Here is a 12,843-nt window from a genome sequence, read left to right as displayed (position 1 = left end):
TCTCCAAATTTATGCATGGATGCTAAACTAACCCAATCAAAATTTTTGATTTAAATTGACAACCTACCAAGACAACCAAATCTCTCAAGAGACCTAACTTCACTTCAAATACTCTGTTTGCTAAATTTGCTAACTATGACTAACGGAGCCAGGAACCTGGATGGAGTTGCAGTTCACAAAGAAGAACCTACTTAATGGAACAGTTACATTGTCTAGATCATATTTACGCTAAACAGAGGTCAAGCCCACCGTATTTAGTTAGACATTAGGCGTCTAGCCCTAATAGAAATCATTGAATGCCAGCTAACCATACTTGTAAAACCGAAATCTCATGTAATCCTTAGTTCAAGGCTATACCAATTCTCCCTGCAAGAAATTGGGCCCGAGGCCCATTTTCGAGTGAAAATAACTTTCACAACTAGCGTTTTTTTAATCACTCTCAAGGACAAATTTTGGGTGAAAATAACCTATAAGGACAAATAGTCCGGATTTGAAATAAATATTTTCCGATTTTACCTTTTATGTCGTTTTGCTATGAACAATGAGTATTCATAGTTTATGTTGATGTATGAACAATGATTGCTCGTTCATACCTAAATAGGTGAACGTACCTCATGCAATATATTAATGTATGAACAATGATTGTTCATAGCTCATGTTGAGGTGATTGTTTATACTCCAATAGATGTTCTTACTGATCATACATTATATTGAGGTATGAACAAGAACAAACAGTGATTGTTCATAGCTTATGTTGAGGTATGAACAAGTTCATACTATATACACCGGGTCATTTCAATTCGGTTGGGCCGGACCGTTTGCACTAGGGGTATACTTGACTTTTCATATACCCGAGCCGTTTTTAATTTTGCGTCAAGGGTATACTACTTGACCTTTTATCTACCAGTCCTTGTGAGTGATTAAAAAAAAACAATGGTTCTGAGTGTTACTATATTTCCCCCAATCTGTCCTGGAGAGTCACTTGAAATTTCATAAGTAGTGTTATTTAGTGCACTTGAAATTCCACCAACACTATTATCGTACCACGTACTATTTTTTTGTGTTCCACTACCATCACATTCTGACTTAGCTTTCTCCACCATGATTAAATCATTACCCATTTCCTTAACTCCCACCATTGTTACTCCCCTTCTTCAACCTTTCGCTTTGAATCTAGCTATTAAAAAATATAATTCAAGAAAACTACTAATAATTGTTTTAATAGTATTACATAATGTCTTAATGGGAAATTACAATGTAAATTTTATCAAATAAAAATAAACAAGGGTACCGAATAAACAAATTCATAGTAACAACATTTAGCGTCATAAGCAGTGTCATTTAGAGTATTCCCAATACAAGCGAGAGTTTTTCACCTCCATGTAGGCTCAATTTCTCTTGTTTCCTACCGTTTTGGTGAAAAGTAAGGTGAGACTGTCCAATGCAAAGGTGAGTTTGAATCTCAGATGGAATGTTTGATACAGAATGTTTGATTCCGTCTGAATGTAAAAATCGAAAAAACGCACCGGAAGGATCCGTCTGAAGTTTTAAAAAAAAAACCGAAAAAACACACGAGACGGAGTGAAACATTAAGTCCAAAAAAAAAATACCGAAAAATTTTTAAAAAAAATACACGAGACGGAATAAAACATCCCGTCCGAAGTTCACAACTCAGCTACTTTATCTGTAGCAATTGCTACTCTCGTTTTCACTTAGTCACAACTGACCGACTTTGTCACCCTTGCATTGGACAAGGGTTTTTTCCCAAAAAAACAGTGAAAATTGTCAATTTCCCTCTATAGTGATTGTGATTGGGAATGCTCTTAGTGCATTTAAAATCCCACCAACACTATTACCGTACCACTTGTGTTTCATCACTGCCATCACATTCTGACTTAGCTTTCTCTACCGTACCATGATTATGGAAAAAAAAAATTCCTATTTCCTTACTTCCACCACTGTTTCTCTTACCCCCACCCCACACACTTCCAAACACAATAAAAATTACAATCTTAAAAAAGAAAAATGAACAAAAGGTAAAGAAAATTTAATTTAATTTATTTATTTTGATAAGATGGTATATGTAGATGATAAGTGCATAGTTGAAGATTTTGAATTTGTCAAAATTTCGTTTTTCCAAAAACCGGAATTTTAGGCGAAATCCAATATATTCCGACAAGATTGCAAAATCTAATTATCTTGACCCTATATTTATATTTCGACACTACTTCGTTTTTTATTCAAAATTCCGGTGAAATTCAAAAATTCCGTTTGAAATTGTGATTGTGAACACGGATAAGTGAGTTGTTATCTTGAAATCTTGAATAGGGTGTAGAGAGAGAAATGATTGATTTTTTGTTCTCAAATTTGAGAGAGAGAAGAGTGACTATCTATTGAAAACAAGGGTAGAATAGACATTGTCCAAGTTAAATCCACTGAACCCAACCCAAAACCAAGTACGAAAAAGTAGCCGGCAAAGTGCAATAATGCTAGAACAATCATTTCAAATTTGCACAAACCCATAGCAGTCTTGCTCAAATTTAATTCTTTAGCTGAAAATTCTCTTTTCCTCTATTGTCATCTCAGTACACAAGAAATGACTGATTCACTTGTTTGTGCTCTGTTGGAACAATTAACTTTTATCATCCGAAGAGAAGTTGAGAAAGAAGTGAAACTAGTGGTGGGTGTTCGTGAAGAAATTGGAAAACTCAGTTATGCACTTGGTATGCTCTAAGATGTGCTTGATGATGCCGAGGAGAAACAAATTAAGGAGAAAGTAGTCAAGCGTTGGCTAGAGAATCTCAAAGAAGTAGTCTATGACGCTGATGATATATGTACTTACAGATTTCTCTACCCCTGATCTTACAGGTCTTTCTCCAGAAATAGTGCTCACTCTCACTGACCGGCTGAACCCGAGTGGGTTGCCTACGTACCCCTTCTTTGGGGGATCAAGCCGAACCGTAGTTCCTCCTTTTTCCCTCTCCTCTCTTCTCCTTTATATATCTTCTAACCACCCCTTTTCTCTAACCGCTCTCCGCTCCCTTATCCCCTGATCCTCTTTCTCGCTTCTCTCCACTAACTATCCAACTGTCTCTTGATATATCACCTTTGCTATCGTACTCCCGTATGCCCCTTCACTATTCCGCCTCCCTTTGGGTCACTGAAATCCCACTGGTCCCTATGCCCCTCCAAATTCCGCGCCCCTTACATGACTCGTAGACTGGATCACGTGCTCCCTCTTTCTTTTACCTCACCTGCCTCGGTCCCGAAGACATGTCACCTTGATGGTCATGAATTAGGCTGATACAAATGCCCCCTCTCAGGTCCGTCGACAAAGCCGGTGGACCCGAAGACCTTGATTCACTCTCACTCTTACTCTCACTCTTCCACTCAACATATTGTCCACGAAGGGTCTCATCCCCTTCGCACTTACTCATGGAACTCGATATCACGTCCACAAATGGACTCGTACCCTCTATTTCTCTTTTTTCGAACTCAATAGTATTGTTTCTTCTGGATACGCTGCTTACTCCCAATTGCAGTTTGGAACTCCGGCTTGCGGAAGGCTCATCCCCCCTGCTGTCTCTGCTATGGAATCGAGTATGATAAGGGGCAACTCAACTTGCCACCATGTTTGATTCGGGTCTCATGTTGAAATAGCTCAGTTGGCTCAATTGGAATAGCGTGTGGCTGTTAACCACAAGGTCGAAGGTTCAAGCCCTTCTTTCGATTCGTTATGCATTGAAGCCATTTAATCTATTAGAAAAGTTAATATGAATATCCTTTTCATAATCTTTGAAGTGGCTATCTTGATTTTCATCCAAGTTGTTGCACTCATTTCCCCTGCCGCCTTAGTTTAGCTGTGAAGACAGCTAGGGTTGCCCCCAAGTTGTCTACCACCGCGGAGGGATTAATCCCCTTGTTCTCTTTGGTTAGCTGTGAAGCTAGATGGGGGCGGCTCAATTTGCCCCCAGTTTGATTCGGACGTAAAGTCCATGAAGAACTCTCATCCCTTTATTTTTATGCATTTGTGAAGCTATTTCGTGGTTGCCCCGGTTTGATTGAGTCGTGCGGTCCACGAAGGGCTCTTTTTCCCCGCTCTCTTTGATCGGTTTGTGAAGCCAGGATGGGGCAGCTCAATTTGCCCCAAGTTTGATTCGGACGTTTAGTCCGCGAAGGGCTCCTCCTCTGTCTTTGATCGGTTGTGAAGCCCGGATAGGGGCAGCTCAATGCCCCGGTTTGATTCGGGACGTTTAGTCCGAAGGATCCTCCCCTCGATGTCTCGCCTGGAATGGAGTCGATGAAGGGGCAACTCAGCGATACCCCATGTTTGATTCGGATCTCATGTCCCAGGAGGGCTCATCTCTCCCGTTATCTAGGCTCGGAGTGTAGTCGATGAGGGACAACTTCGGCTTTGCCCCACGTTTGATTCAGATCTTATGTCAGCGGAAGGCTCATCCCCCGTTGTTTATGCTTTGGAGTGGAGGCTGACGAGGGGCAACTTCGGCTTTGCCCCACATCCGATCTGGACCACGAAAGATCTGCGGAGAGCTTCGTCCCCCGCTCTCATTCACCCCCGCGACACATCCATCGAAGGTCTCTCCGCTCTCTTTTGAATGCACATCCGGGGACAACTCGGCTTGCCCCATGTTTAATTCGGACACGAGGGTCAGCGGAGGGCTCATCCCCCCCGCACCACTCCGCTCTCTTTCGGAATGCACATCTGGGGATAGCTCAGCCTGCCCCATGTTTGATTCGGACATGAGGGTCCACGGAGGGCTCATCCCCCCCACTATCTCTGCTCTGGAGTGGAGTCTGATGAGGATCCGCATATCCTATCATGCTCGAGGCTTCGGACAAGAGGGTCTGGGACAGCTCTGTCTGCCCCACACACGATGTTTGGACACGAGGGTCCGCGGATCCTATCCCGCTCGAGGCTTTGGACACGAGGGTCCGGGACAGCTCTGCCTGCCCCACACGCGCTGTTTGGACACGAGGGTCCGCGAAGGGCTCATCCCCCCCGCTGTCTTTGTGGTGGGGGCTGCTCAGTTCGCCCCCACGTTGAATTCGGACCTTATCGTCCGCGAAAGGCTCATCCCCTCCGCTATCTCTCATACTAGAATAACGTTGTGGCATTATCTTCTGAAATCATCTTACCATCTGTATTCGGGAGCTTCACTCCGTCGATCTCAGTCCCAAACTCCGGATCTCTTTGTTCCTCTGGATTTCCGAGTTATATACAAGTAATTCAAGATATGAAACAAAACAACATCATTTCTAACTCACTCAAATTATGTGTCCACTTGTGACTAAGAGTGACCATTATAACTCCATGCATAACGCAAGTACCTATTCAGATCAATAATTGAAAGCTTTACCAAAACACCTAGGGGCTAAGCCTCTCTCGCCCCACCACAATAAATATATGTAGGCATGCACCTATAATTAAATACCCATATCAGTCTTAGCTATGAACTATGAATCTACAAAGGCGCCAGGTAAGAGAAAGTGTACTGAAATTGAAATACTAATTGTGTGGCCCGAACTCTAGCAACCATCTCAGTTTAGCAATACCCACTGAGCCAACTTAATAGTTTAGCAATACCCACTATATATCTCAGCAGCCACACCAGTGTGTGTTGTAATGTGTAGTTCCTGCACCAATAGGACTGAAGAAGAAACAAGGCATAAGGGCATAACTAGCAGACTTCATGTTAGCCTACCGCACCACTTAACTTAGTCAATTCTATGATAACAAGAGAATTGAAATGCAATACCAGCACGCTATGGGTACATTATGTAACGACCTTGATCCCTACGGGCTTAGCAAAGAAAACAAGAGCCAGCATAACATGAATTACTCAGCAACCAACAACAAGATGTAAATACGCCTAAAAATATATCATCTCACAATGTATAAGCTCACCTGGAAATGAAACACGGGGTTTAGAAACTACCTTGAGTCTACACGCGACTGATGGTTCTTAAAGCATACCCGAAATCACTGTCGTGCACTGAACTTGTAAGCACCGCAACTCATCCCACAATCCTTCTGCCGCTCATTTCTACCGGCACCTTCACACCCTTTTCTACGTATCCGCTACATCGAGACTAGTTATGAGCCGTCGTCTCATGAGATTGATTCCAAACAGCTAATGACCGTCTCTTATTGGTTGATTTACCCAAAACCCAAGGTCTCTTAAGCATATAGTCGAACACTTGAATACTTTCATGTACACGTTTCCGACGTCTTTCTAGCTGAAATCATCATTCTCTTTTCTGCCACTCGGTTGTTCGTCATCTTCTTTTGTGTCAAGAACCGCGATATAACAAGAACCACGATGCCAAATAATCAAAAGAAGGAGAATACAAATCAGCAAGACCGATTACATCTCTAACTTGATTAAGTTTTTCATTATTGGCAGCAATAGAAGGTGTCCCTTCATTCTTTGAGGTATCGAAAACAGAAAGTCCAAGTCCACATATACCCATCACAAAATCTGAATTACCCCATACTGAGATATTGCTTTGAGTAATGAGAGTGTGAATTGGACTCTGGCGGTATATGTGTTGACAAGTCTTCCTTTTACGCAATGAGAACTGTTGCACACATGATCGACCCAATTCATTCACGCCAATCTTCCATTTGTGCATCCAAGAAAGATAGAGTCCCCACAAGTTGTTATTCTCTTTATACTCAAGCAAGTTTGTAAATGGGTAAGAACTCCTTCATCTGAATCGACTAACCCCATTGTATACTACAACAATATAACCGGATGAATTTCCATATGACATCACGACACACCCAAGATAATAACAAGAAAAAGGAAAATTTCAGCCACGGGTTTCTTATGAACTCTTCTTATCAACCACTGGAAATGGGTGAAAATGAATCCAACCCCAGTGATCCAAAAACTCCCTAACCAGCTGCCTCGCACCCAACTCTCCAACTGTCGGCTCAGACAAATCTTTAGACTCAATTTGCTTCTTCGGGTAGTTATGATACTTCCTCATGATCGCATTTCTAATCTCCACATAACCATTAGGTGTTCGCTTCTCCGACTTCCCACTAAAGAACGAAGGCAATCCCCGCTTCTCAATCCCATGAGTTTTTGTCCATGAAAACCACGCTGTAGGAGTAAGAACAACATGAACATTAGACTGACGAGATCTAATAACCTCAAATTCATCCTCGATAGCCCGACATCATAACTCCCTTCTTATTTTTCTTCTCCTTCTCCCCATTCTTCTTTGGTCGCAGATCCAACGTTTTCGACCCATTCTCTCTAGACATCTTTGATCCATTCGAAGGTTTCCCATTCACTAACCCCAACTCCAACAACCGATCACTTTCTCAAAATTTTCCCAACGAAACAATAGCAATGGCCCATGCTAAAATCGACTGGAAAGAAACCCCAAATGCACATGTAATCAAAGCTGACGTACCAGGGCTGAAAATGCTAAAGTTGATGAAGTCAAAGCTAGTATGGAAAATGGGGTGTTGACTGTTACTGTTCCTAAAGAAGCTTGGAATTGTTTGATGCTCCGCCTTCTGCTGCTTTCTTCTGCTTCTGCGAAGATATTTGCCAAAAACCAAAATACCTCGATCTGGAAAATCGAACAGTGTAACCTTTTGTTTCTGGTCCCCACAGACGGCGCCATTTGTACTTACAGATTTCTCTACCCCCGATCTTACAGGTCTTTCTCCAGGAATAGTGCTCACTCTCATTGACCGGCTGAACCCGAGTGGGTTGCCTACGTACCCCTTCTTTGGGGGATCAAGCCGAACCGTAGTTCCTCCTTTTTCCCTCTCCTCTCTTCTCCTTTATATATCTTCTAACCACCCCTTTTCTCTAACCGCTCTCCGCTCCTTATCCCCGATCCTTTTTCTTCTTCTCTCCACTAACTATCCAACTGTCTCTTGATATATCACCTTTGCTATCGTACTCCCGTATGCCCCTTCACTATTCCGCCTCCCTTTGGGCCACTGAAATCCCACTGGTCCCTATGCCCCTCCAAATTTCGCGCCCCTTACATGACTCGTAGACTGGATCATGTGCTCCCTTTTTCTTTTACCTCACCTGCCTCGGTCCCGAAGACATGTCACCTTGATGGTCATGAATTAGGCTGATACAATATACTTGACGAGTGGAACACTAGATCTATTATTTCACAAATTCATGGAGTTGATGATGATGTTGTTAATGGTGGCATATGCAAGAAGGTACTTTCCTACTTGTTCTCTCCTTGTTTCTGTTTTAAAGATGTTGTTGTTCGTCATGATATTGGTCATAGGATAAAAGAAGTGAGAGAGCGATTGAATGTGATTGTCGAAGAGAAGAATCAATACCACCTCATTGCAAGGCGAAGCCAGGACAGACCTCGACAACTAACTAGCTCCCTTATCGATGTACCAGAGGTATATGGTCGTGATAATGATAAAGCATATATAATGGGGATGTTGTTCAGTGATAGTAGTAGCCAAGTAATGTCAGTCCATGTCATCTCCATAGTTGGAACCGGGGGATTTGGCAAGACAACACTTGCGAAACTTATTCTCAATGAAGAGAAAGTGACGACAGCCTTTGAGAAGAGGATGTGGGTGTGTGTTTCCGAGCCATTTGATCGTACAAGGCTTGTTAAGGAAATTATTGAGCAATCTGGAGAAAAAATCCCAGATGTGGTTGGGTGGGATGCTCTTCACAAGTGTTTGTGCAAGTCACTCAGAGGAAAGAAGTTTATTTTAGTCCTAGACGATGTTTGGATAGAAGATGCCAATGATTGGAACCCTTTGAAGCTTGCTCTGGATGGTGGTGCTTCTGGTAGTAGAGTCTTGATCACAACACGTAATGAGAAAGTTGCACTTATGATGGGCTCTACCCAAAACTATAAGTTGGGGGGATTGTCTAAAGATGATAGCTGGTTGTTGTTTAGACACATCGCATTTCAGGAAAGAGAAGAAGATCTTAAGAAAATAGAAGATATTGGTAGACAAATTGCTGAGAAATGCAATGGGGTCCCTCTCTCTGTCAAGAGTTTAGCAAGCCTTATGCGTTTTAAAAAAACCAAAAAAGATTGGAATGATGTTTTAACAAGTGAAATCTGGAGTATGAAAATTGTTGAAAAAGATATTTTACCTTCTCTCTTCTTGAGCTATTATCCTCTGCCCTCAAATTTGAAGCAATGTTTTGTATATTGTGCGATCTTGCCTAGAGATACAAAAATATGGAAGGATGAGTTGGTGAAGTTATGGATGGCACAAGGTTTTCTTGGTTCAGAAGGAAGCAGAGATCTTTAAAAAAATGGAGAAGAAAATTATGATGATCTAGCAATGCGCTCATTCTTTCAAGATTTTGATAGAGATTCGGATGGCAATATCACAAGTTGCAAGATGCATGATCTTGTTCATGATTTTGTACAATTTCTGTCACAGAGTGAATGTTGCATTCTTGAGACAAACGGTACAAAATTTGATGAAAGCAAAGTTCGTCATTTAGCAGCAATACAAGGTTTGGAGAATTCCTCAGTTTACTTGGCAAAGAAGTTGAGAATGTTTTTGATGCTTGCTAGACGAGCACGCCGTACAGCTCCGATTGAGTTATATCATCAATTGACATGTCTCAGGACATTGAATTTAAGCGGTTGTGAAGACATCGTGGAGCTACCAAATGAAATTGGAAGGTTACTGCATCTAATATACCTTAATTTATCATATACAGAATTGTCAGAGTTGCCGGAGACTGTATGCAATTTGTACAATTTACAAACTTTGCAACTTATCTATTGCACAAATCTCCAGAAACTACCAGACGGCATTGGGAAGCTATCTAATTTGAGACACCTTGAAATAAATGAAACTCATGATTTGGGCTACTTGCCACGCGGAATAGGTAGACTGGGCTTCCTCTTAACATTAAGATGGTGGGAGCAAGGGATGCAAAATAGGAGAACTAAAACATCTCAATTTTCTGCGAGGACATTTAGAAATTATCGGATTGGAACGGGTGGGGGGAATGAATAAATTGGAAAAGAAGAAGGATCTTCATGGATTAACTCTAAGATTTCGAAACACGAATGAAAGTGATGCTGAAAAGATAGAAAGTGTTCTCAAAAAAATCTTCAACCGCATGAAAATCTGGAAGAATTGAGAATAATTGGGTATCCGGGTCTCCAGCTTCCCCATTGGCTGACAAGCGCATCCAATCTAGTCACTTTGACGCTTTACTTTTGCAAAAACCTGAGGGTATTGCCGGATCTTTCAAAACTCAAATCTCTGGAAACCCTCAAGTTGTGGTACTTGGATAAACTGGAAGAGTGTGAGGAGATGGTTCCAAGTAATAACCAAGGAGAAGGAGATATCCAGTTGCCCCGTCTCCGTGAAGTTATCATTCAATATTGCCCCAAGTTAAAAGTAGTACCGCACTACATTATGATTTCTCAGGCGTTGAAAAAACTGGAAATGCTCATCCCACAACAGCAGTTAAAGTCACTTTGCATTTGGAATTGCCCCAAGTTAAAAGTAGTACTGCACTACATGTCTCAACCAACTCACATCAATTCAAAGCTTGGATCTTTACAAATGTGAAGCCCTTGATTTCGAGCTCGAGGAGTTGAAGCACCTCACCATGCTTCAGGAATTGACGATTATTACAAGAATTGAAGCCGCAACTGACCTACTCTTCTCAAGGTATGATGAACTAGCTACCCTTCTCTGCTTTTCATTTTATTTCTTCAAAAATCTACTTGTAATTTGTTTTTGGTGAATTTAAGCAAACCATTTATATGTGTTTTATGCAATTCTTCATTTTGTATTCTAATTTTTCACCTTGTTACATTTTGCTTGTAATTTTAATAAATTTATTTCGATATATCTGCTTTGTATCTTTCTTCTAGAACTCCCTTTTTTGTATAAGGAGAAGTATTTTAGCCCTGTTTTAGTTTTGGATTGTTCTAGCCATGATGTTTTATTTTAACAGAGACAAGAGACGACCCATTGCACTTGTTTTAGTTTCTAGTGCGATGATGTGACCATTTGGAGGTTGTCAAAGCTTGAGATTTTTTTTTCAGTAAATATATTTCTATAACATTGGCAATATATATTATTTTGTGGACCTCGATATAGGCTCATTTGGTGTAGAGCAATAGTTTGCTCTGTGACTGGATTATAGCGAGAGCCAAAAAATGGTTCTGAGAGTTGCTGTTTTCCCCTTGATCTGTCCTGGAGTCACTCCCTGTATATTTCACCCAAATTTATACCCCCAAATATATCTGCTGAAAAGGCATATCCGAAATACAAACTACCTCTTCCTCAACTGACGCTGTTTCCGGCCATACTTTCCCAAATTATTCGCACTATTATTATTATATTGACATAAAAAAAGAAAAACAAAGGGTTTGCCTTTCAATCTCTGCGAGTTTTCATTTCGGAAGGCATGTTTTCTGTTTTGCTTTTTCTTTCTTTAATCGACTCCATACTACTTCAATACCAATAGAGAGAAGACTTCACCAAGTTATCATCGATGTTTCTATTTTTGTTATTAGTGAAACACCAATTCAAATAAGCATTGGGCGAGACAAAATTGACACATTGCCAAGCTCTTGAACCATCAAGTACGTTTTTTTTTTCTTCTCCATGTATTCGCTGAAAGTAATTGGGTAGAATACGAATTTCTTCTGTTCTTTCCGTTTATATTTCACTTCTTTTTCTTTTAGGAACCCAAGTATCAGCAGAGCATTTGTTCTTTCAATGATTGATATGAATTGGTTTAAATTTTGGTTTTTTTAGGAACTCTAGCAATCCTCTTTCTCATATCATAAGAAGATTAGTTTCGTTCTACTGGCCGTTAATAATTATTTGAAGATTGATGATGTTTTTTTTTTCATTGTTTTGGGTGTTATTTTTGTTGCCTATTGCAATTTCAAAATACCATGATTATGCCTTGCAAAGTTGGGTTTTGAGTGTGGTGCCATGGTTTTGGTTATCTTTTGCATGACCCCTTTGCAGAAGGAATGAAAAAGCATCTCTTGGCTCCATCAAGCGCAATAGGAGGTAGATGCGGTATAGGTTATTGGGTGGGTAATGTTGTTTTTCTATGAAATAGTTGCCACATGCTATGTTTCCATGTCGGATAAGGCTAGAGCAACAAAGTGAAACCAGTACTAGGTATGGTTCAATCTCTCAACTTTTGTTGTTTGTAGTTATGACATGGAGTGACATTTTCCGGGCAATTGCAGCAATGAAGTTCTATTTAAATGTTTCGTATTATATATATGCTTATTAAAAGAATGGGCAGTTCATGTACTTTTTGTGGTATTAGTTTGGTTTAGGACTTTAGATATCTATATGTGTTGAATCTTTGTGATCTATAAAGTAGAGAACAATGAAAAGAAACAAAAATAAAATTGCATAAGAGTGTTGACAAACATGGAATAGCTTGACTGATTTTTTCATTTTGTCTTATAAGTAGGAGATTTACTATGAACAAGTGAACAACCTGTGGTATGCATACTAGCAGTACCAAATGATGCCGCTATACATGGGTTGTTGAATGCTTTTTTGCACACTATTGAATCCACAAGTCATGCAAGGTCATTTTTCATCCATCCTCATACTAACATGCATGTGACCTACTAGCAATAAGAGTTTTTGGTTAATCAATTGGAATGCGTAGTCAATCAGCCCCATCATACTAAGAACTGTTAATTAGTATGTGTGAATTGGCTTGCATTTCTCTATTTTTTACGAGTGAATTAGTTTGCATTTCAACATTCTTTTACTTGGATTCATGTACTAGCGGGGTACTTACTTGAACGCACGCTTTTACACATTTTCAGTGTAGGATC

The 12,843-nt window shown here is 40.5% G+C and overlaps 1 pseudogene across 1 annotated transcript; it reads left to right on the top strand.

The window, feature by feature from the left end:
• The first annotated feature begins 8,058 nt into the window (after nt 1-8,058).
• On the top strand, nt 8,059-12,425 carry LOC147511537 (disease resistance protein RGA2-like; annotated as a pseudogene). Its single transcript, XR_015219432.1, has 2 exons — nt 8,059-10,687; nt 12,005-12,425. The product of XR_015219432.1 is annotated as a disease resistance protein RGA2-like (transcript).
• Nucleotides 12,426-12,843: the final 418 nt, after the last annotated feature.

Source organism: Coptis chinensis, chromosome 3 (genome assembly GCF_015680905.1).
Source record: "Coptis chinensis isolate HL-2020 chromosome 3, ASM1568090v1, whole genome shotgun sequence".
In the NCBI taxonomy this organism is placed as follows: Eukaryota; Viridiplantae; Streptophyta; class Magnoliopsida; order Ranunculales; family Ranunculaceae; genus Coptis; species Coptis chinensis.
This window is presented reverse-complemented; position numbering and strand designations above follow the sequence as displayed.